The sequence below is a fragment of the Lactuca sativa genome, chromosome 2 (genome assembly GCF_002870075.4).
Source record: "Lactuca sativa cultivar Salinas chromosome 2, Lsat_Salinas_v11, whole genome shotgun sequence".
NCBI classification, from domain to species: Eukaryota; Viridiplantae; Streptophyta; class Magnoliopsida; order Asterales; family Asteraceae; genus Lactuca; species Lactuca sativa.
Window position 1 is genome coordinate 234,607,478 of NC_056624.2, and position 27,207 is coordinate 234,634,684.

Here is a 27,207-nt window from a genome sequence, read left to right on the forward strand (position 1 = left end):
ATATTCACCCTGTATAAATATGTGTTCAAATGTTCATTTATAATTTTGAATTTGTTGTATTTTCTTTGTTCTTCTTTCAATTGTTTTCTCGTTTGCTAAATATTATCCATACGAATATGTGTTAGTTGATTAGAGAATCTTTAAATATAAATTCAGCATAACCGTTCATATGTTAACATATGTTCATTACTAAGCATATGTTTATTAATGAACATATGTTTATTTTAACATCATGCCCTTAATAACATAATTTAATCCAATGGTTTAGATGGTGGTTATGTGGTGTTATTTTGTTATGTGTTAAACTCATCCCATATATATATATATATATATATATATATATATATATATATATATATATATATATATATATATATCGAGAGAGAGAGAGAGAGAGGTAAGTTCAATTGAGAAAATAAAAAAAGTAGAGAATGAGGGAATCATTCTCAACCCATCATTTATTTTAGCCGCAAAATGCTCTGGCGTACCGGGCAGCCAGAGTTTCAATAATATTCATATAAGAATGTAAATATATGTGTATTCATATATGAAAACACCACCCCCCCCTCCGCCACCAACCACCACCACCACCGCCACTAACCACTACCACATCCACCACCAACAACCGCCACCTCCGCTACCACCTATCATTGCCATATTCGTATATGAATAACTGTGGCAACTAGAAAATTTTGGGTCAAACCAAGTCTAAGGGGTCTTGTGTATAAGTGTATTCACAATGTATATTTATGTAACTTTGATGCAATAATGTTTATTAAAGGACAAGAGGGCACCATTTGTATGATTAAAGATAATATACACTTGGAAATTCATGTGAAAATAAACCTTGAAAAGTCAATACAAGTCAATCAAGAATCAAATGGTTATAACATAAAAACATGTATTAAAGCCATGACCTTGAATTCTCGATTTTTATGGCCACCATCTTTGTGATTCTATTACTTAAGACCAAAAACACATCCATGGGATCACCACAAGACCGATATCTCTAGTTTATGGCCCATTAAGGCCGAAAACTCTTCAATATTGGACCAAAATCACTTATTTGTAGCACTTTAGGACTGAAATCAACAAGTATGGGTGTGTACCAAGGGTTTTCGGTCATACCTAGACTGAAATCATCTTCTTTAAGGCCGAAAACTCCAAGGTGATTCTTCCTAGAGTGATTTAGATGGGATTAAGAAGATAAGGTTTGACATATGATATGATAGTTTCCCCTATATCCAATAAGATAATAGTATCCTAAGTAAACCCCAACGAATAAACTTATTATCTAGCAAGTATCTAAGCAAAGGTCTAATCACTTATTTTCATCGTATTAAAGCCGAAATCACCTACTCCAAACCCTACCATTTCTTCATTTGATTCCTGTGAACTTCTCCTTTCTCTCAAGAATTCCTTACCAAGTTTCAAAGGGTTTTAAGCTCCAAGTTCATCCTTAGATTTTGGTAAGTAATCTTCGTGATAACCTAGTGTTCTTATACCTTTTATGTTAGTATCATCATTCTTACACACATCTAAGAGTTTAGGCTTGGAGATTCTTCTCATCATCACCTCAAGCAACCCATAAAAACCACTCAATGTGAGTTCATACCCCCATATTTTCAAGCTTTTTCATGTTTTAGGGGGGGGGGGGGGGGGGAGGGGGAATACAAGTAAAACTTTGTAATCACACAAATACTTACATGTTTGCATCTTTATGTTAAAAATAAGATATTATTTGCATAAGGTATGATTGTCACTAATTTTATAAAATATTTGTGATATATTAGTTTTGATATGCAAAGTTAACAAAAACATAACTGATTATATATTACAAATATCATAAGGAAAAGAATGATTTGGAAAACTACAATGTTTTGGCAACGTTTACTAGAAGATAGCTTGTCTAGCAAAAATGACTACAATATAGTTATTTACTATTTTGGTGGGTTACAACCCAAAGACATTATATTTTGACTACATATTTCGACACTAGGCAAGAGTACAACTTTATATTTATATAAAGGATTATATAAATAGTCTCAATGAACATATAAGATAAACTATAATTGGTATAGTTTGGAAGTCATAAAACCACACTTCCATTTCAGAAGCACCATATAAATATTCAAAGGTATAATTATTTCATTTTACAAGAAAAATGAGTCATAGTTCACATAAATCAGTTGATGCTCTTGTGAGACGTTCCTTCACCATACCTACCTCGTAACACCTTAAGTCCTGCATTAAAATGAGAGTCTCCTTGAGGGAGAGCGAGATAGTTGTGTATAGATCTATACTGGATTGACAACCCCGCACCTCAGTTGTTCCCTACAGTTAGACCGGCAAGTCTCTGGTTACAAAAGTCTACCAGCTCCGATGCATGAAGAACGTCGTTCAGGCATATCACTCATATTAAGCATGGTTATAATAACTCACATAAGGATTAACGAAACTACTCGTTTTACGGGGTAACTTATACTTCACTAGTTTTATAAGAAGATAAAGTACATACTATTTTTCAGTAAAGCATTTCTTACATTTTTTGTCATAGGGTTTAAGGATACAGTTCACATTTAAGAAAATATTGGATTTTCTGGATACATACACTATCATTTTTCAAGAACGAGATACAAAGGAAATACATACATTCTAGAGTTGAGTATGAAACTTACAACTCGTCTTTAAAGAAAATATCGGATTTTCTAGAAGTATACAAAAATCATTTTACACGAAACAGTTACAAATCCTTCTCATACAAAATGCTTATGAACTCACCAACTTAATAGTTGACACTTTTCAAACTCACTTGTATTCTCAGGAAAACAGTAAAAAGGTATTCAAACCATTTTGAGGCAGGCATTGCTGCATCATGAATTCTAGTTTTCAGTTACTTGTTTTTAACTTTTGAACAAACAACGTTTGTAAACAATGTAAACATGTAATCTCAATGTATTATGTTTTGGGTTGCTATGATTCATTTATATCCAATTGTTATGATACTGTGAAATGAAGTCATCCACCCTCGGACTCCATCGTTCTGGTTTGGGGTTGTGACGGATTGGTATCAGAGCACTGTTTATAGTGAATTAGTATATTAAACCATGCAAAGATATACAACTATAAATACAATGGGGCTAAAACACTCTAACTATAGATATACTTTGAAAAATATAATAATATTTTAAGTAAAGTATAAGTACATACAAGTTAGGGCAGTGTCATAACGAGGGCATAATAAAAGTTGTATGATGAGTTGAAAACTATGCGTAGGCCTCGGGATATGTAATTAGACCTTGAATAAATATATCCTGATCAACTATATTTATCTGAGGTCTAACTAACATATGTTGGGGAATGGTTGTGGTGAACAACGAGTCTAACACTTACCAAAAATCAAGAACTATAGAATCAAACATAGACAATTAAAATACTATAGGAGTATATTAGGATACATACACTTCAAATCTTCATGCATGTTTCACATCTCCATTCTCGCACAGATATCATGGCAAGTTTCACCTACCTGGAGATCCCTACTTCCCTAACCAAGGAAATAGGGTATGGATTGAAGAGGATCCTAAGGAACTAATGGAGGAGGAGCACGAAGAGGATCCCGAAGAGGATCCAAAGGTACAGGAAGAAGAAGAGGAAGAAGAGCCAGAAGAAGATTCAAATGCAGAGTCGGAGGTTATCAACCCTCCTTATGTTGCTAGGGTTCCTGCAAACCGACTTGGTTATCAGGGGCCTACGCCCCGCTGGGCGGAAGATATGGAGATGTGTAGTTGACACCAGCACCAGCGTGCTCTATTCGGCATGGAGCGAGGTTTCTATAACCTCAGCCATGGAGGACCGGCCGACAGGGCCCTCCGTCACGGACCTCGGAGATCAGACTAGGGCGACGGAGAACCGAGTTCTGGAGTTGGGAGCTGTTGCGGAAGTCACGGACGTATGGACTCGAGACCTGGAGAGAGACTACTATCCCATTGACAGACTTATTGAGGACCTTACCACCGCTATGATAGAGGTGAGGGGGTATCAGGAGAGGCATAGTGATCGTAGCTAAGCATCAGATAGCAGAGTTATAAGGCGCTTCGAATTCATCTCAGAGCCCACGAGAGACTACCCGTCATGACTAGGTCATGTACTACTCATTATCTTGTTTTATCTACGAGTAAGCGTTAGTGCTACTCTTTCATGTAGACCTTTTTAAAGGACAATTTTCACTAAAAACTATGTACTAGAACCCTATTATCAGTGAAATAGTTATGCATTTATTATTTCATTGGATGTCACTATTTGCAATTGTTTACTTGTTATAGTAAACTTCATTTGTGAAATTTATAGAATTGATACACATACATAAACAGGGCATTTCAATTCGATAATGCCCGTTTTATAACTCTTCTCGGAAACTTATCATCGTTCCACCTTTAAACTTTATGACAGTAACATGCCACCAAGGAAGTCCAACAGGTAAAAGAACAACACATGAACAGCCCCACCACCACCACCTCCCCTACAAATGGACATTGCAGTCTTCCAAGCTGCAGTGACACATGATGTGGTTGCTGTCGTGGCCCAAATCAGCAGTACAAAAACGGAGATGGAAATGGAACAAACAGTTCCAATCAAAGTGAAAACCAAGGGCACCCAAGGGAATGCACTTATAAAGACTTTTCAAACTGCAAGCGTAACCCCTTCAATGGAAGTGGTGGCGTCATTGCTCTAACGCGGTGGTTCGAGAAGACGGAATCAGTATTTGAAATCTAAGTTGGGTTTTGAGCATTCTAACACTCCTAAGGTGTTCATGCAACCCTAAATACCTTGGATCTATATTTTCACTAATTATACATGCAATGGTGTTTCCAAGGTATTAAGCCTATAACTAGCATACAATGATGTGAACTACACAAGATACTAGTTAGTGTAACATACCTTTTCATATGGTTGGAAGTCTTGATGCATTTGGCCTTAAGAGCTTAGCCCCAATAGTGTGGAAGCCTCAAGTGGAATCACAACACATCAAGGACAAAAGGTGGGACTTGAGAGAGAATCTCCATGCACACTAAAACCTTCATGAACTCGAAAAACATGCACCCACGCACTAGGGTTCACGATTTTTAGGTCATCATATATGTATTTATATGTGTTGAATTCTAAGAGTCATGGGTAAAACCCATACCCATGGGTTTTATGATCCATGGTTCATGTGGCCCAAATCTTTATGTACCCATACATAAACTTGGTCCAACATGGATCATAAGTCCAACACATATAAATATAGCTAATTAACATAATTAGTCCCCATATATTTAATTAGTCTCTTTTTGATCACTAAATCATTTCCAAATTAATTCTTGATCAATACTAATTAAAACCATATGATTTCATATTAATATATTGGTACTTATAATATATTAACAAATCATATATAACCTTCTCTCAAGAGTCCATCCTAACAAATTGTCCTGATGATATGCAACCCAAATGGACCATGCTACTCTCGGGTCAAGTACATTCTAATAATAGTTATGCGCTTAGACATCTAATCCAACAATCTATGCCTGCCCAGAGGAGAGAAAAGTCAAGTTTGCAGCTTGCACTTTTTCTGATAGGGACCTTTCATGATGTAATGGCCACATCAAAACCCTAACACTCCCGGTAGCAAACTCGATGAGCTGGGAGGATCTCAAAATCATGATGCTCGAAGAGTATTGCCCAAGGGTGAGGTACAAAATCTAGAACATGAGCTTTGGAATCTCACTATGAATGGCTCTAACATCGAAGCCTACACTGCTAGATTTAGTGACCTCATAATCCTATGCCCTAGCATGATCACTCCGGAGAGCAAGAAAGTGGAACGTTTCATCTAGGGTTTATCTCCCCAAATTCAGGGGAATGTAATTGCTGCCAACCTAACGACTTTCGACAATGCCAAGCGCCTCGCTCAAAAATTCATTGATCATGGAGTACGACAAGGCATAATTACTCCCATCCCCGAACAGAAAAAGGGGAGTGATAACAAGAGGAAGTTCAGAAACAAGAAGAAGGATCAACCAACCCAGGAGCCCGCAAAGAAACAACAGATCATGGCGGTTCATGTCGCCACCATCCCTGCCGCACAAACACCTACCAAGCCATATGTCGATACCCTCCTAAAGTGTGAAAAATGCAATTTTCACCACAACGGCGCCTGCCGGGAAATGCACTGTACAAACTACAACAGAAAAGGGCACACTACCCGATACTGCAAAACATCCACACAGCAGGCCACCCAACCCGTAAATACTGGGGTGAGCCAACCGTGCTATGGTTGTAGGGAAACGAGGAACTAAAAGAGGAACTGTTCGAAGGCCAACATCAGAAATACTGGGGGAACGGGAAAAGTCCTAGCAATAAGACACGAGGAAGTGATGAAAGACCCTGTAGTGGTCACCGGTACGTTCCTCCTCAATAACATTTATGCATGCATACTATATGAGAGCGGTCCAAAGACAAGCTTTTTGAGTCATAAGTTTAAACATCTACTAAAAAAAACCTCAAACACTAAAGGAAACATTCACCGTAGAAATGGCCAACGGAAAAACTGAAACAACAAATGATGTATACATAGGATGTATGCTAGCTTTGAACAACCACTCCTTCCAAATCGACTTAATGCTGGTTAACATAAAGAGTTTTAATGTTATCATCGGCATGGACTGGCTAAGTCCTCACCATGCCGATATTATGTGTTACGAGAAGGTCGTTCTCCTTCACCTACCAAGTAACGAAACCTTGGTTATACATGATGACAAACCCAGTACGAACCTCTGAATCATCTCATGTATCAAGGCCCAGAAGTACTTACACAAGAAGAACCACACATTTTTAGCTCACATTGTCGATAAGAAGAAATAAGAAAGGAATATTAAGGACATCCCGAAGGTCTGCAACTTCCCCAACATATTTCTCGAAGATCTCCTGGGAGTGCCCCCCGAATGACAAGTTGAATTCAGAATCGACTTGATACCCGGAGCCACACCAATTTCCATGTCGTCATACCACTTAGCCCCTGCGGAGATGCAAGAACTTTCCAGTCAACTGAGTGAACTGCTGAAGAAGGGGTTCATTAGGCCAAGCTTCTCGCCTTGGGTAGCTCCGGTCTTATTCATAAAGAAGAAGGACAGATTGTTCTGCTTGTGCATTGATTACCGAGAACTACACAAACTTATCATCAAAAACCGATACCCTCTTCCCCAAATCGACAACCAATTCTACCAGCTACAAGGATCGAGTTACTTCTTGAAGATAGATCTAAGATCCAAGTACCACCAGCTGCGGGTCTAGGAGGAAGATATCCCCAAGACCGCATTCTGAACTCGCTACGCTCACTATGAATTCGTAGTAATTCCCTTTGGTCTAACAAATGCACCTGCGACATTCATGGACCTAATGAAGCGTGTGTGTCAACCTTACTTGGACAAATTCGTGATTGTATTCATCGATGACATACTCGTCTACTCACGAAGTAAGGAAGAACACAGTCAGCACCTGCAGCAGGTTCTGGAGACATTAAGGGCGGGGAAGTTGTATGTAAAGTTCTCCAAATGAGAATTCTGGATCCGAAATGTGGAATTCCTAGGTCACCTTGTTATCAAGGAAGGGATACATGTGGACCTTCCAAAATCAATGCAATCGAAGGTTGGGCAACCCCAAGAACCCCAACGGAGATCAGACAATTCTTAGGCCTCGTTGGTTACTATAGGAGGTTCATACTTAATTTGTAACACCCGTGTTTCTAGGCTAGGCATTAAGGATGATGTAATAGTCTAGGTTATCCTTTGTAACTCGTTTTGAAATAATAGAAATGTATTATTTGAGTATTATGTGTTTTATGTTTAATTATTGTGACTTAAATGAATTAAGGGTAAAACAAACGTTAAAATAAAATATTAGATGTAACGCCTGTGTTTCCGGGCTTGACATTTTTAGCAATGTAATAGTCTAGGTTAACCTCTATAACCCGTTTTGAAATAATAAAGATTGTATTATTGAAGTATTGTGTGTTTTGTGCTTAATTACTTAATTATGTGGTTTGATTAATTAAGAATAAAAATAAGCGTCAAAATTTAAGTGTAAAATAAACTTAATATCTTTGAATAATGTTGTAGTAGTTGAAACGAGGTTTCCGAATATATATAGAACGCCCAAATCTGACTTCGTATGAGGAAGTTATGATTTATCGAAGTTTCGGCTTAGCGGTGTGCAGCCCGAAATACTCGATTTGAGATCGAGCGGTTTTAGCCAAAGCAATCTAAACGAGGATCGAAGGTCTCATTGTTGGTATTGAAGCGATAAAAAGTTAGGCGAGAACGGACGTCAAACGAAGAAGTTATGAATTTATAACGAAGTTTTTCTGTCACGGCCTATTAAAAATAAATAATAAAAATAAAATCAAAACTAGTCGACGGAGTCTAAACGAAAGTTGTAGAGCGTAGTCTCACCTTCGTGTGGATATAAAGAACGTCGAAAACGGAGTTCGTATGAAGAAGATATGAATTTCCGAAGTTTATTAAATAATTTGTATTTATTTTTAATCTTTAATTCGGAAGCATTATCCGAAGGAGTCACCGGTCTGATCCGAGGTACGCCCAGCGTACTCATGTACGCCCCGCGTACTCCGAAGGTGTCGACACTCGCAGCAAGTGGCTCGGATGACGCATGCAATGACGATTTCAGAAGCAGTACGCGTCGCATACTGCAGTACGCCCCGCGTACTCCGAGGCTCAAGCCTCCTATAAATAAGATTCGAAGGCAGCCGAAGCCTCGGTATCATACTCAAGCCCCGAGGCAAGTCCCGAGATCCCGAAGATCCCGAGAAGTGCGGTTCCCGAGCCGAAGCTCTGCCCGCGAGAAGTTCGATTTTTGTGAAGATCTTCCAGATCTGCTGAGGATTACTACTTCTGCAAGTCGTAGTGCTGTCCGATCATCTTCTGATCAAGTGAGTGTATACTACCTTTCATAAACACGATAATAATACAAGTTTGGTTCGAGTGTATTAAGTATATTGTTGTTTATAGGTGTGAGTGTGTAGTTACCTTCTTCTAACACATAAATATTAAGTATTTTCTATAAAATACGTGCTATGTGTTTGGTATATTGTTGTTTATATGTGTGAATGTGTATTCACTTTCTTCTATCTCATAGATATGATTTATTCTCTATGAGATATGTGTTATGTGTCTGTGTGCCTCATCTGTTATGTGGATTATGTGTTGATTAAAGCATGCTATACAGGTTTTTAAACTATGTATAAAAATGTATATCTTTATCTACTAATATGTTGGGTAGAACATGGGTAGATAGTTGGTGTGTAATAAACAGATGAGAGGCCTCGTTGTTGTTTGATTTAGTCATCTAGCGGAGTTTAGATGACGACCACTGGCTATTCTAGACAGTCTTGTGGAAACATTAGCAGGTTCGCCACATGTAGGTGTTAATGAACTTGGGTGTTCATTCGCTGTACTCCATCCCCCTCATGGTTGCCTTATTTGACTTATATTGTTGAGCTACCCCCGAAGCATGTGTTGTCGCCCCGATGAAATATTCTTAGACTAGGTCCCTTATGTTAGTTGTTTTAGGGACATAAAGTGAGAATAACGGGAATAGGTAATTGGGTTATTGTTGGTTGGTGGAATTAAATATAATTATTTATTGTGGGTTGAAAACCCTATATGCTCACCAGACTCCCAAGCCTGACCCACTCAGTTTTATTTGTATTACAGGAAGTGGCGCAAGGGCATAATATGGACGAACCATCAAGTTGTTTTGTTTACAAGTCTGTATATGTATATATTTGTTGAATGACTTGTAATGTTATCGTTTATGCTTATTGGTCTGTATTGGAACATGACACCCCGAGTTTTGATTATATAATGAAAAATACATTTCTTTTATGAAATGCTTTGGTAAACATTGTTTTATCATGTTTTGTTTTTGGGAACAAATTCCGCAACTCTTTCAAATCAAAAGGATTTACTCTGAAATATTTTAAAAGCATAAATGAAAATCGGTCTTTTCTGGCTGAGATTTTGGGGATGTCACAGTTGGTATCAGAGCATTAGTTTAAGCGAACTAGGAATTTGTAGGATTTCTAGACTTAAACTTAGAATGCTATGTGAAGTTTTGAGATGTGTGTCTGTTATATTTTAGACACGAGCACTGGTTTATTTTAGGAAAGTTGCCTAAAATGCTTTTATGTGCTAAATGTTATATGTTGCCATATATGATATTATTTGTTCGGATCTATGGTCTGTTGCCGACCAGATCTAGAAACTTTATGTGTGTAGGATTCTAAGCGTACGTCTACGATATTAGAACTAGCATGTAAACGTTTCGGAGTGATAAGAAAGAGTTGAATATCTATCATGATTGAGGATCTAATTTCACCTTATTCGGTGTGTAGATCAAAATGGTGAGAACCACAAGTGGAGTTGGAAATGCTGACGAAAACAGGAAGCAACCACCAGTGATTGAACAAGTACCTGTCGTAGCAGCAGCACCTGAGCCAATAACCATGGCTGGTGTGCAAATGATGATTCAGATGATGTTGGATCGTCAGATGGATGAAACTAGACGGTTGGTTCAACAGAATCGTGAAGAACTGTCAATTCATGTGGAAGAGCCTGAATTAAATGAAGGGCACTCGGAAGGGGGAAACTTCAGTGGGTCTTTTGGTCAAGCCAACCCACCGATAGTTAGGCAAGATAACCATGATGGAAGGAATGATGGAATGGGATGCAAGTACAAGGACTTTCTAACTTGCAAACCATCGACCTTCAATGGAAAGGAGGATCCGATTGAGGTTATGGATTGGATCTCCGAAATGGAATTAGCCTTCATGACTTGTGGCTGCAGAGGCAAGTTGCAAACTATCTATGCAGTGCGACAATTCCGAGGTGGAGCCGTTCGTTGGTGGAACACTCTAGGGAAGACGTTGAGCCCTAATGAGCCACTGCAATTGTCATGGGCAGAATTCTTGGTGCAGTTCAAGCGCAAGTTCTGTTCGGCTCAAAAATTGTTGGAGTTGGAGAACAAGTTCCTGACATTGACGAAAGGCAGCATGTCAGTTGATGAATACACCAATAACTTCACCAATAAGATGGAGTTTGCCTTGCGTATCGTCCCAGACGAGTTGACAAAGGTGGACCGGTATGCGAAGGGACTTCCATGGGAGTACGAGGTGCCAGTACGTCAGGCACATACTCTAAAGGCAGCTATCTGGGCTGCCAAGTCTGTTGAGAACATGATTAAGGGAAGAACCACCGTCAAGGTTGAGGTTGGAGAGAAAAGGAAGTTTGAGGGAACATCCGGTTCCGGTAAGAAAAGCAAATTTTTGAAATCTGATTCGAAAAAGTTTGGAGGAAAAGGAGGCGAAGCGAAGTGGTGTGATAAGTGTAAGAAGAAGCACTTTGGGAAATGTAGTGAGGATGTAACCCGCTACAAGTGTTGAATGATTGGACATTTTTCCAATGAATGTCCGAACAACAAAAGGATGTGTTTTGGTTGTAATGAAGAAGGGCATATTTTGAAAGACTGTCCGAAGAAGAAGGAGGCAGCTAGGCCCAAGATTCCACCAAAGCCGAAGGCGAGAGCCTTCCAGATGACACTTGAGGCTGCGAAAGATGAAGCTGATGTCGCTTCAGGTACCTTTCTTGTTAACGAATTACCTGCTCAAATTTTGTTTGATTCTGGAGCCAACTACTCCTTTATTTCGCATGAGTTTGGTAGAAAGCTAGCTTTGCCTGTTGATAGACTAGATAATGATTTATTAGTCAAAGTAGCTAGTGGCAAGTTTGTACCTGTTAGCCATTGTATGAAAAGCATCTTAATTGATCTGAATGGGAATAAGTTTCACGAGGAATTATTGCCTATCGAACTTAATGGTTTCGACATCGTGTTGGGAATGGATTGGCTTAGTGCCAATAATGCTGAAATTTTATGCAAGAAGAAGATAGTTAAAGTAAACCCGCCTGGGAAAGATTCTTTTATGGTGTATGGGGACAAACGCAGAGTAAATTTTGGAATCATTTCTTTAATGAAAGCCAGAAAGTGTTTGACCAAGGGATGTACATCATATTTAGCATTCGTGATCGATGCTAAGAAGGAAAAGAAGGTGATGCAGAGTATTCCAGTGGTGTGTGATTATCCGGAAGTGTTTCCCGAAGATCTTCCTGGATTACCACCTGATAGACAAGTGGAGTTCAGAATTGACTTGTTACCAGGAACCACGCCAATAGCAAAAGCACCTTATCGATTAGCACCGACGGAGATGAAGGAGCTGATGATGCAACTTCAGGAGTTATTGGACAAAGGTTTCATTAGACCTAGTTAATCGCCCTGGGGAGCTCCGGTGTTATTTGTAAAGATGAAAGATGGAAGTATGAGAATGTGCATCGATTACAGAGAGCTGAACAAGGCAACAATAAAGAATAGATATCCGTTGCCGAGGATTGGTGACCTATTTGATCAATTGCAAGGTTCGAGCTAGTTCTCGAAGATCGATCTAAAGTCAGGATATCATCAGCTGAAAGTAAGAGAGCAAGATATCGAGAAGACTGCATTCAGAACTAGATATGGACACTACGAGTTCTTGGTTATGTCGTTTGGACTAACCAATGCTCCGGTAGCATTCATGGATTTGATGAATAGGGTTTGTAACCCTTTCCTTGATAAATCTGTGATAGTGTTCATAGACGACATTCTGATTTACTCGAAAAGCCAGGAGGATCATGGCAGAAACTTGCGAGAAGTGTTGGAAGTTTTGAAGCAGGAGAAGCTGTATGCGAAGTTCTCCAAATGTGATTTTTGGATTCGTGAAGTCCAATGCTTGGGTCACGTGGTCAACCAAGAAGGGATAATGGTTGATCCAGCGAAGATCGAAATTGTGATGAAGTGGGAACAACCGAAAAGTCCCACGGAGGTTCGAAGCTTTTTAGGATTAGCCGGATATTACCGAAGGTTTATCCAAGGCTTTTCTTCGATCGCTAGTCCATTGACAGCTTTGACCCACAAAGGAGCTACTTATGCTTGGAGTGATAAGCATAAAGAAGCATTTGAGCAGCTAAAGAAGAAGCTATGCGAGGCACCGATACTTTCTTTACCCAATGGAGTTGAAGACTTCGCTGTTTATAGCGATGCGTCTGGGGTTGGATTGGGTTGTGTTTTGACCCAAAGAGAAAAGGTGAGAGCATATGCGTCTCGACAGCTGAAAGAGCATGAAAAGAATCACCCGACTCATGATTTGGAGTTGGCAGCGGTAGTTTTCGCTCTGAAAATATGGAGGCATTACCTCTATGGCACGAAGTGCAAACTTTTTACTGATCATAAGAGTCTCCAATATCTCTTTAATCAGAAGGAATTGAATATGAGGCAACGACGCTGGCTAGAATTACTTAAAGACTACGACTGCGAGATACTTTACCACCCCGATAAAGCTAATGTTGTTGCTGATGCTCTCAGTCGGAAAGTCAATCTTGAAAGGAAAAGGCCAAGAGCGTTGAGAATTGAAGTTGTCTCGACTATTTTGGAAAGTATAAAGAAAGCTCAAAGCGAAGCTTCTGAGAAGAATGACCGAAACGAGGAATGTTTGGGCAAAACGTTGGTGTTTGATACTAACGGTCATGGACTGAAGGTATTCCAAGATCGTATTTGGGTACCTAAGTCAGGAGGAATTAGGGATCTTCTGATGGAAGAAGCTCACAAAACCATGTACTCAATTCATCTTGGTAGCACTAAAATGTATAGGGACCTGAAACCCTACTACTGGTGGCCGACGATGAAGCTTGATGTTGTAAAGTATGTGGCCGAGTGTGCGACTTGTGCGAGAGTCAAGACACAACATCAGAAACCTTACGGGAGTTTAGAACCATTTCCTGTGCCTATGGGTAAGTGGGAAGACATTGCTATGGACTTTGTTACTAAACTGCCCAGAACAAAGAACGGTCACGACATGATTTGGGTGGTCGTTGATCGATTCACAAAGAGTGCGCATTTCATAGCAGCCAAGGAGAAATGGTCTATGGAAAAGCTTGCAAATTCTTACGTGAGGGAAATTGTGAGGCTTCACGGTGTTCCATTAACGATTGTATCGGATCGTGATAGCCGTTTCACCTCAAGGTTTTGAAAAAGTCTACAAGAGGAAATGGGTACCAAGTTATGTTTAAGTACAGCTTACCATCCGCAGACTGATGGTCAGAGTGAAAGAACGATACAAACACTTGAAGATATGCTGAGAGCATGTACCTTGGAATTCCTAGGTAATTGGGATGAACATTTACCATTGGTAGAATTTTCCTACAATAATAGTTTCCACTCGAGCATTAAGATGGCACCTTATCAAGCTTTGTATGGACAGAAGTGTCGTACGCCGTCTTGTTGGCTTGAGGCTGGGGAAAAGCAGTTTATGGGACCGGAGATGGTTCATCAAACTGCTGAAAAGTTGAAAATAATTAGGGAAAGAATGTTAGCAGCTCAGGATCGTCAAAAGAGCTATGCTGACAAGAAGCGAAGACCGATGACTTTTGAAATTGGAGATTCGGTTTTGCTTAAAGTCTTGCCGTGGAAGGGACTTATAAGAGTTGGTAAAAGGGGAAAGTTGAGTCCAAGGTTTATTGGACCGTTTAAAGTTCTTCAGAGGATTGGTAACCAAGCTTACAAGCTTGAACTACCAGAGGAACTGAATGGAATTCACAACACTTTTCATGTGTGTTATTTGAGGAAGTTCACGGGAGAAGTTCCCGATATAATTCCAATTTCTGAATTGAGAATTGACGAGAACAAAAGGTTGATTGAAGAACCAGAGGCAATTGTTGACCGAAAGACTAAGAAGTTGCGACGCAAAATGGTTGGGTTAGTGCTTGTCCGATGGAAACACACAAATGGGCCGAATCTCACCTGGGAGACGGAGAGTGACATGTTGAGTCGCTATCCGCATTTGTTTGTTGATGTGTGATTCCGGGGACGGAATCATTCTAAGGTGGAGAGAATTGTAATGCCTGTGTTTCCAGGCTTGCCATTTTTAGCAATGTAATAGTCTAGGTTAACCTCTATAACCCGTTTTGAAATAATAAAGATTGTATTATTTAAGTATTGTGTGTTTTGTGCTTAATTGCTTAATTATGTTGTTTGATTAATTAAGAATAAAAATAAGCGTCAAAATTCAAGTGTAAAATAAACTTAATATCTTTGAATAATGTTGTAGTAGTTGAAACGAGGTTTCCGAATATATATAGAACTCCCAAATCTGACTTCGTATGAGGAAGTTATGATTTATCGAAGTTTCGGCTTAGCGGTGTGCAGCCCGAAATACTCGATTTGAGATCGAGTGGTTTTAGCCAAAGCAATCTAAACGAGGATCGAAGGTCTCGTTGTTGGTATTGAAGCGATAAAAAGTTAGGCGAGAACGGACGTCAAACGAAGAAGTTATGAATTTATAACGAAGTTTTTCTGTCGCAGCCTATTAAAAATAAATAATAAAAATAAAGTCAAAATTAGCCGACGGAATCTAAACGAAAGTTGTAGAGCGTAGTCTCACCTTTGTGTGGATATAAAGAACGTCGAAAACGGAGTTCGTATGAAGAAGATATGAATTTCCGAAGTTTATTAAATAATTTGTATTTATTTTTAATCTTTAATTCGGAAGCATTATCCGAAGGAGTCACCGATCTGATCCGAGGTACGCCCCGCGTACTCCGAAGGTGTCGACACTCGCAGCAAGTGGCTCAGATGACGCATGCAATGACGATTTCGGAAGCAGTACGCGCCGCATACTGCAGTACGCCCCGCGTACTCCGAGGCTCCAGCCTCCTATAAATAGGATCCGAAGGCAGCCGAGTCTTTTGTTCATTTTCTCTCTTCTCTCTCCCGTTTTGCATCGTTTTGCGTGCCAGAAATATCCCGAAGCCCCGGTATCATACTCAAGCCCCGAGGCAAGTCCCGAGATCCCGAAGATCCCGAGAAGTGCGGTTCCCGAGCCGAAGCTCTGCCCGCGAGAAGTTCGATTTTTGTGAAGATCTTCCAGATCTGCTGAGGATTACTACTTCTGCAAGTCGTAGTGCTGTCCGATCATCTTCTGATCAAGTGAGTGTATACTACCTTTCATAAACATGATAATAATACAAGTTTGGTTCGAGTGTATTAAGTATATTGTTGTTTATAGGTGTGAGTGTGTAGTTACCTTCTTCTAACACATAAATATTAAGTATTTTCTATAAAATACGTGCTATGTGTTTGGTATATTGTTGTTTATATGTGTGAATGTGTATTCACTTTCTTCTATCTCATAGATATGATTTATTCTCTATGAGATATGTGTTATGTGTGTGTGTGCCTCATCTGTTATGTGGATTATGTGTTGATTAAAGCATGCTATACAGGTTTTTAAACTATGTATAAAAATGTATATCTTTATCTACTAATATGTTGGGTAGAACATGGGTAGATAGTTGGTGTGTAATAAACAGATGAGAGGCCTCGTTGTTGTTTGATTTAGTCATCTAGCGGAGTTTAGATGACGACCACTGGCTATTCTAGACAGTCTTGTGGAAACATTAGCAGGTTCGCCACATGTAGGTGTTAATGAACTTGGGTGTTCATTCGCTGTACTCCATCCCCCTCATGGTTGCCTTATTTGACTTATATTGCTGAGCTACCCCCGAAGCATGTGTTGTCGCCCCGATGAAATATTCTTAGACTAGGTCCCTTATGTTAGTTGTTTTAGGGACATAAAGTGAGAATAACGGGAATAGGTAATTGGGTTATTGTTGGTTGGTGGAATTAAATATAATTATTTATTGTGGGTTGAAAACCCTATATGCTCACCAGGCTCCCAAGCCTGACCCACTCAGTTTTATTTGTATTACAGGAAGTGGCGCAAGGGCATAATATGGACGAACCATCAAGTTGTTTTGTTTACAAGTCTGTATATGTATATATTTGTTGAATGACTTGTAATGTTATCGTTTATGCTTATTGGTCTGTATTGGAACATGACACCCCGAGTTTTGATTATATAATGAAAAATACATTTCTTTTATGAAATGCTTTGGTAAACATTGTTTTATCATGTTTTGTTTTTGGGAACAAATTCCGCAACTCTTTCAAATCAAAAGGATTTACTCTGAAAATATTTTAAAAGCATAAATGAAAATCGGTCTTTTCTGGCCGAGATTTTGCGGATGTCACATTAGATGAGCCCAATATCTGTACATAAAGAGGTAGTGGTCGTGACAAGGATTCCAAATATATAAAGAATGTCGAAATCTGAGTTACAACGAAGAAGTTATGACCAGTCGAAGTTTCGCGACAGAACCGGTACGACACTGCGTGATGTAAATAGCGAACTTAAGATAGAGCGATTTTTAGCCTTAGCGATCTAAACGAAAGTCGTAGAGTTCATTAAACTGAGAGCGTGCCCGAAGAGAACGTCCAAATCCGACTTTGTATGAGGAAGTTGTGATTTTTCGAAGTTTCAGCTTAGCAGTATGCGGCCCAAAGTTCGAATATAAGATCCAATGATTTCTAGCCGAAACAATCTAAACGAGAATCGAAAATCTCGTCGATAGCAGTGCAACGGTGAAGAGACAGATGAAAACAGATGTTGGATGAAGAAGTTATGAATTTCAAACAGAGTTTTCTTGTCCCGGCCTACTAAAAATAAATTCAAAATTAGCCAACAGAGTCTAAATGAGACTTGTAGAGCATAATATCACCTATGCGTGGATATAAAGAACGTCAAAAACAGAACTCATATGCAAAAGATATGAATTTTTGAAGTTTTTAAATAAAAATAAATAAAAATTGGAAGCTGGTCCTAAGGGGGAACACCCTGCGTTCAGAATGGGAACGCCCCGTGTTTAGAAGGAGAACGCCCTGCGTTCATTTGATATTCCTCGGATGGGCCACATCGATGCTAACTCAACTGGATAACGGATTGAGGCCAAACCCGCTCCTACGCGCAACGTTCTGGGAACATGCTACGTAGCGAGGGTCAGGCTCCTCCTATAAATAGGATGCAAGACCTCTGGGTTTTGTTGCTCAAATTCTATCCTTTCACCCTTAAACTTTCTTTCAACTTGCGAGAAATACCCCCTGAAGCCCTAGTATCATCTCGACACTCGAAGCAAGTCCCAAAGCACAGAAGATCTCGAGAAGAAAAGAGTTTCAAGCCGAAGCTCTGCCGCGAGAAGCCCAGTTTTTGGAAGATATCCCGATTTCATCGAAGATTATTATTTAAAGAGACGAAGCGTTGTCCGATAATCATCTTATCAAGTGAGTGTATATTCATTTTCTTCTAACACATAGATACGAAGTATTCTCAATAAAATACGTGATATGTGTTTCTACATTATTTGTTTATTTAATATTAGTGTTGAATGAGTGTTTTATACACGTTTTAAGTTGTATATGTATTTTTATCTACACATATGTTGGGTGAAACATGGGTAGATAGTTGATGTGTGATTAAATATATTGATGAGAGGCGTCGATGTTGTTGTTGATTCAGTCATCTAGCGGAGTTTACATGAAGACCACAGACTCTTCTATACAGTCTAGTGGAACGTTGGCAGGCTCGCCACCTGTAGGTGTTATTGAACTTAGGTGTTCAATTTTTGTACTCCATCCCCCGCATGGTTGCCTTATTTGACATAAATTGTTGGGAAACCCCTAAAGGAGTGTTGTCACCCCGATGAAAATTCTTAGACTAGGTCCCTTGTGATAGCTGTTTTAGGGACGTAAAGTGAGGATAACAGGAATGGGTAATTGGGTTATTGTTGGTTGATGAAATTAATATAATTATTTATTGTGGATTGAAAACCCTATATGCTCACCAGGCTCCCAAGCCTGACCCACTAAGTTTTCTTTATATTACAGGTAGTGGCACCAAAGTATAAGTTGGATGACTTATCAAGATATTTTGGATTATAGACCAGTAGTTGTAAATAACTGTTGTAAGGTCTATTTTGTACTGTTTATGCTTTTGGTCTGTATCGGAACATGACATCCCGAGATTTTTGTTATTTAATGAAAATGCATTTCTTTAAGAAATGCTTTGATAAATTTTTATCATATTTTGTTTTGCGAAAAAATTTTGCAACTCTTTTAATCAAAGGATTACTCTGAATTATTTTAAAAGCAGAAATTAAATCGGCCTTTTCTGGCCTTGAATTTGGGGATGTCATAGTTGGTATCAAAGCATTAGTTTTAGCGAACTAGGAGTTTGTAGGATTTCTAGACTTAAACTTAGAATGCTAAGTGAAGATTGTGAGATAAGTGTCTGTTATATTTTAGACACGAGCACTAGTTTATTTTAGGAAAGATGCCTAAAATGCTTTTATGTGCTAAATGTTATATGTTTTCCATATATGATATTATTTGTTCAGATCTACGGTTTCTTGCCATCCGGATCTAGAGACCTTATGTGTTTGGGATTCTAAGCATATGATGACGGTATTAGAACTAGCATGTAAACGTTTCGGAGTGATATAGATGATTTAAATATCTATCGTGAATGAGGATCTAAATTCACCTTATTCGGTGTATAGATCAAAAATGTTAAGAACCAGAAGTGAAGTTGGAAACGTGAACGAAAATAGGAATCAACCACCTGTGATTGAACAAGTAGCTGTTGTAGCAGCAACACCTGAGCCGATGACAATGGCTGAAGTACAATTAATGATTAAAATGATGTTGGATCGTCAGATGGAAGAAACTAAACGTCTCCTTCGGCAGAATCGTGAATAACTTTCAATACCCATAGAAGAGCCCAAAGTGAATGGATGGCAGTCAGAAGAAGGTAACTTCAGTGGGGTTATTGGTCAAGCCGTCCCACCAGTTAATAGATGAAACAACCAAGATGGAGGAAATGATGGACTTAGATGCAAGTACAAAGACTTTTTGACTTGCAAACCATCGACCATCACTGGAAAGGAGGATCCGATCAGAGTCATGGATTGGATCTTGGAAATGGAGCTAGCCTTCATGACATGTGGTTGTAGAGGCAAGTTGCAGACCACGTTCGTCATACGTCAGTTCAGAGGTGGAGTTGTTCATTGGTGGAACACTATGGGGAAGACTTTGAGCCCTAATGAACCACTGTAACTGACTTGGGCAGAGTTCTTAGTGAAAATCAAGCGCAAGTTCTGCTCGAGCCAAAATCTGCTAGAGTTGGAGAACAAATTTTTGACATTGAAGAAAGACAGCATGTCAGTTGATGAATACACTAATGCCTTCACAGATAAGATGGAGTTTTCTTTGCGCATCGTCCCAGATGAGCTGACAGAAGTTGACCGGTACTCAAAGAGACTCCCATGGAAGTATGAAGTTCCAGTACGTCAGGCACCTACTCTAGAGGCAGCAATTTGGGCTGCAAAGTCTGTTGAGGATATAATCAAGGGGACAACCGCCAACAAGGTTGAAGTTGGCGAAAAGAGAAAGTTTGAAGGAACTTCATAAAATTAAATTTTCAAAGTCAAATTCGAAGAAGTTTGGAGGAGGAGGAAGAGGCGAAGCGAAATGGTGTGAAAAGTGCAAGAAAAAGCACTCTGGGAAATTTAGTGAGTAAGTAACTTGCTACAAGTGTAGGAAAACTGGGTATTATGCCAACGAGTGTCCGTCCAACAAGAGGATGTGCTTTGGATGTAACGAAGAAGGGCACATTTTGAAACACTGTCCAAAGAGAAGGAGGCAGCAAAACCCAACATTCCACCAAAACCGAAGGTGAGAGCCTTTCAGATGACACTTGAAGTTGCGAAAGATGAAGCTGATGTCGCTTCAGGTACCTTTCTCGTAAACGAATTGCCTGCCCAAATTTTGTTTGATTTTGGAGCCAACTACTCTTTTATTTCACATGAATTTGGAAAGTTTATACCTGTTAGCCATCTTATAAAAAACATCTTCATCGACTTGAATGGGAATAATTTCCACGAGGAATTATTGCCTATTGAGCTAAATGGTTTCGTCATCGTGCTAGGAATGGATTGGCATATAGCCAACGATGCCAAGACAATATGCCGAAAGAAGATAGTAAGGGTGAATCCCCCTGGAAAGAAGTCATTTATGGTGTATAGGGACAAACGTAGAGTGAATTCTGGAATCATCTCCTTAATGAAAGCCATAAAATGTTTGTGCAAAGGATGTGCATCATATTTGGCATTCGTGATTGATGCAAAGAAGGAGAAAAAGGAGATGTAGAGCATTCATGTGGTGTGTGATTATCCAGAAGTATTTCCCGAATATCTTCCTGGATTACCGCCTGATCGACAAGTAGAATTCTGTATCGACTTGTTTCCAGGAACCACGCGAATAGCAAAACCACCGTACCAACTAGCGCCAACAGAGATGAAGGAACTTATGACACAACTTCAGGAATTATTGGACAAAGTTTTCATTAGACCTAGTTCATCACCCTGGGGAGCTCCGGTGTTGTTTGTAAAGAAAAAGGACGGGAGTATGAGAATGTGTATTGATTACATAGAGCTGAATATGGCAACGATAAATAATAGATATCCATTGCCAAGGATTGATGACCTGTTCGATCAACTACAAGGTTCAATATATTTTTCAAAGATCGACCTAAGGTCAGGATATCATCAGCTGAAGGTAAGAGAGCAGGATAGTGAGAAGACTGCATTCAGAACACGATATGGACATTACGAGTTTTTGGTTATGTCGTTTGGACTAACCAATGCTCCAACAACATTCATGAATTTGATGAACAGGGTTTGTAAACCATTCCTAGATAAATCCATGATAGTGTTTATAGATGACATTCTGATTTACTCGAAAAGCCAAGAGGAGCATGGCAGACACTTTCAAGAAGTGTTAGAAGTCTTGAAGAAGGAGAAGTTGTATGTAAAGTTCTCCAAATGTGATTTTTGGATTCGAGAAGTCTAATTCTTGGGTCACGTGGTCAACCAAGAAGGGATAATGGTTGATCCAGAAAAGATTAAAGCTGTGATGAAGTAGGAGAAACTGAAACCTCCCATGGAGATCCGAAGCTTTCTGGGATTAGCCGGATATTACCGAAGGTTTATCCAAGTTTTTTCTTCAATCGTTACTCCATTGACAGATTTGACTCACAAAGGAGCTACTTAAACCTGGAGTGATAAGAACAAAGAAGCATTCGAGTTGCTAAAGAAGAAGCTATGTGAGGCACAGACTCTTTCTCTACCCGATGGATTTGAAGACTCCGTTGTCTATAGCGATGCGTCTGGTGTTGGTTTGGGTTGTGTTCTGGCCTAAAGAGAAAAGGTGATCGTGTATGCATCTCGACAGTTGAAAGAGCACGAAATGAACTACCCCACTCATGATTGGGAGTTGGTAGCGGTATTATTTGCTCTAAAGATTTGGAGGTATTACCTATATGGCATGAAGTGCAAAATTTTCACTGATGATAAGAGTCTCCAATATCTCTTTTGTCAGAAAGAATTGAATATGAGGCAAAGACGCTGGCTAGAGTTACTCAAGGACTATGACTGTGAAATACTTTACCACCCCGGTAGAGCTAATGTTGTCACTGATGCTCTCAGTCGGATATTCAATCTTGAAAGAAAAAGGCCAAGATCTTTCAGAATAGAAGTTATCTCAACAATTATGGAGAGTATAAAGAAAGCTCAATAAGAAGCTTTAGAAAAGAATGACCGAAAGGAAGAACGTTTGGGTAAAATGTTAGTGTTCGGTATAAATAGTCACGGACTGAAGGTATTCAAAGATCGGATTTGGGTACCTAAGACAGGAGGAATAAGAGATCTTCTAATGGAAGAAGCTCACAAAACCATGTACTTGATTCATCTCGGTAGCACTAAAATGTATAGGGATCTCAAACCCTATTACTGGTGGCCAACGATGAAGCTCGATATTGCAAAGTATGTGGCTGAGTGTGTGACATGTGCTAGAGTTAAGGAACAACATCAAAAACCATATGGGAGTTTAGAATCTTTACCTGTACCTATGGGTAAATAGGAGAACATTGCTATGGAGTTTATCACTAAACTTCCCAGAACAAAGAACGGTCAAGACATGATTTGGGTCGTCGTTGATCGCTTCACTAAGAGTGCGCACTTCATAGCAGCCACTAAGAAATGGTCTATGGATAAGCTCGGGAATTCTTACGTGAAGGAAATTGTGAGGATTCACGGTGTTCCATTAACGATTGTATCAGATCGTGACAACCGTTTCACCTCAATGTTTTGGAAAACTGATATTGCCATATTTATACCTATTTTTAGGCAATATTTAAGTATATTTTTATTAATAAGTTGGTAATTTGTTTAGAATAATGGTACTTATGAGCTTAAATGTTATTTGCAGCCAAAAAGAAGACATTTTGAAGAAAAGGGACTAAAAGCATTAAAGAAAGAAAATTTGGGAATTAAAAGATTAAAAGAGAAGAAAATCTAGAAAAAGCGTTCTCACGTCGTGGGAACTTGAAGATTCACGACGTGAGAGTTGGTTCTAGAAGATATGTATGCGGGTGAAGGAATCCTTGACGGGCACGGTTATCTGAAACTCAAGACGTGAATATCTTATTATTCACGACGCGAATTTGTGAAAATCGGCAACTATATAAATCCTTGACCATTATGAATAGAGGGGACTTTTGGCTAGAGAGAGGAGTTCCAGAAGGCGATTTTGAGCAGAGAAAAGTTCTGGGAAGAAGCTTTCAACACCAAAAGAGTGAAGGTCCATAATTTAGATTATTTAATCGATAATTAGGAACATGTTTTATTACACTTTGATTTGTGTTAGTATGTTAGTTGCTATGATGAGCAGCTGAATCTAGCTACTCTTGTTTAGCTAGATGAAGCTTTTAACTTATGAGTAGCTTAATTTTTATTGATTTATTTAGTTGGTAAAATTGCTTGTGTTTGATTTGTTTTACCTAGCATGCTTGTGTTTGTTTCTCTAATTGCTTGATTGCATGTTTTGTGTAGCTTAGTGACCATTAACTGCATGAACTTGTTTACCTAATGATTTAGTGAACATTGAATTGTTAGAGCTAGGACTGACCAATCTTAGTTAGTAATTTGAATAAATAAACTTAGCTGTGCTAGAGAATGTGGATTGTGACTATAATTGTGTTTATATAATAAATCTTACATAGCATATGTATATTCATAATTAGTTCTGTGTTTAATTGTGTGTGAACATACATAGTTTGACATGAATTAGTTAATTATTGGTAAAGTTAGAACTAAATTACTAATACAATTAAAACCAACTAGATAATCCATAATCATTAGCTAGCCATAAGGAAGAAGTGGATTCAAACTAAACAAGAGTGTGTTTTTTTTTAATTATTAAATTTGATTCAAGTTCATCTGATCTTGTAAAATCAAATAAAACCCCCGTTTAAACTTGATAATAATTAGGTTAATTTAATAGTAAGTAGATTAATTAGTAACACTGTTCCCTGTGATTGACACCCGACTTACCCAAGTTATACTGTAATCCGACTGGGTACACTGCCTATAAGTGCATAGTTAGTTTAAGTTTGTTAGGTTATAAATATTAAAATTAATGGGTACTTTTGTGCATATCAAGTTTTTGGCGCCGTTGCCGGGGAAAAGTAGGATCTCTAACATTGTCATGAAATGTGACCGTGGAAAAGAACTCCACGCATAGCTCCTTGTACACACGCTCCTGGATGTTAAAAAGGTTGAACAGCCCTTTGCATACGAATTGGAATCCGTCCCCCAAAAAGATTTTCTTGAGATATTGGGACATCCTGTCAACCAAGCCGACCTCCCTCAACCTTGCCCACTGAATAGTGGGCGCAACAGCAAATTCTCGATTGTAGAGCCATCCCAACCGGGTATTCCATCGCGTGTAAATTTCACGGGGGGTAGTGCTTGGAAACTCGTAAAACGGGTGTAAGCTTTAAATTCCAAGAGGTACGTCTCGTCTCGGTGCCATTTCTGCAAAAACAAAGAACAAGCACAGCCAAAACAACAATCCACAATTTAGACATAAAGGAAAAAGAAAACTGTTCAGCCCCAGGATTCACGTCGTGAATCCTTTAAGATTCACGTCGTGAATTCGCACTCTCAGTAAGCAAAATCGTAAAAATGGGGGGGGGGGGGGGTAAATCCAGTCAAAATATCAATGGCTTTTACTCCTATACCACTTCCAAACACATAGCATAAACATTCAAAGGTTATTACGAACTTTGAAGAATTAATTTCGTCATTTCACTCAATTAACGAACCCTAACCCCAAGTTCATCTACTAGAGCAAAAACTAAACTTAAGAATCAATAATTATTACCTTTGTTGGAAGTATTACATACGCACAAGAAGATTAGTATAGTTGTCGGAAAAAATCGGAGCAATGGGGACCAAGGGGGACCATATTTTCGCTTCCACTTCGTGAAGAATAAAGAAAGTGAGGGTTTACTGGTTTCTAGGGCTTTGTTCTGTGGTCCCATGTTTTCAAAAATTCACGTCGTGAATTGCATCTGGGCTAAAATTGGGCCATGTACTCATGGACTGATCTTGGGCCTGTTAGTCTAATGAGCTAAACTATATCATGGAGTATTTATCCGGTCCATTCACGATTCACGTCGTGAATTTCTAAACTTCACGTCGTGAATAAAGTCTGGAAGAGAAAATTTATACTAATTCAATTTTGCTTTAAACTAAATTCTCAATTATTACTACTTCCATTTTAAGGTCCCTATATTCAGTGCTTAATTATGTTCTAATTGAGTTGGATGACATGATCTAAGTTTTTAAAACTAAAATGCAAAAAGAAAAAGAACAGAAAAAAAAAATTGCAAACCAAACTCGGGTTGCCTCCAGAGAAGCGCTTCTTTTTCTTGGAGTCTTGATCTGGACTCCGTGCCTCCTACGTTGAGTCCTCGGAAGAATCCACCACTAGGATCTTTTGTTCCTTGAATTGCCTCTTCTAAGCTTGAACTCGCCTTTTGTATGCCTTCTTTGAATTCTCCTTTTTAGCTTTGACCTCTTCTTCAAGCTTGCGTTTGGTCCCTTTAGTTTCTTCCTTGCACTCCATAGCATCCTCCTCCTCTTTCACCACCGGCTTTGTCACTCTTAAAGTGACCTCCTCTTCATCACTTGTCATCTCCTCATCCTTGCTTACCTAAGAAGGTGGACTCTTGTAAGCTATGACTTCAACCAATAATGGAACAGATGCTCTTGGTTTTGTTCTTTTGACTTGATGAACTGCCTTGATCTCTTCTTCCATAAGCATTTCTAGTTCTTCTAGTTCATTATCTTCATTGATTGTGAACACTTCTTCTTGAACATGTTCCTTTGGAAAGCCATCTTCTATCCCAAAAACTTCTTTTTCATCACTAACCCTCAAGGTGAGCTTAGACTCGCGAATATCAACCAAAGCTCCAACAGTGTTAAGCAATGGACGACCAAGGATAATTGGAACATCGGGATCTTCCTTCATATCCAAAACTACAAAATCTATTGGAAATTTTTTTTTCCAATTTTCACCAAAATATCCTCCACGATGCCCCGGGGTTGTGTCACTGAATGGTTCACCATCTGAATAGTCATTCTTGTAGCCTTCATCTTCTGAATTTCTAACTTCTGATAAAATGAATAAGGCATCAAATTAATGCTAGCCCCAGAATCGGCTAAAGCATTAACCTTCATTTTGTTGCCAAATTCACACGGAAGAGTGAGGCGTCCAGGATCTCCCATCTTCTTCAGTGTCTCTCCCAACACAACTTCTGAGCTTTGTTCACTTAGAACCACCTTAGAATGCTTCTTAAATTGCTTGCGAGTGTCTATCAAATCTTGCAGTAATTTCTGATGCTCGGGAATTTTGGATAAGGACTCGAAAAAGGGAGTATTAATCGGGATCCCCTTCACATGCTTGACAAACTCTCTATGCTCTCTTTCCAGTGGACTAAGGGTAGCTTGGGAAGGAAAAGGCAAAGGTGGCTGATAAACCAAACCAACTACATAATTTTTCTGTTCATGACGGGCCCTTGACATATTAGTATTCCATGGGTTTATACTATTCTTCTTGTCATTATTCTGGAGATTATTTTGGCTCATTTTTACTACCATACAATGTGGCGTATGCTTTCCCACATTGTCCATTCTATTTTGGAGATTTACACCACATTTGAAGACGATTGAAGGCTCGATTTCATGTTTTGCCAGTACATTCCTTATTTCG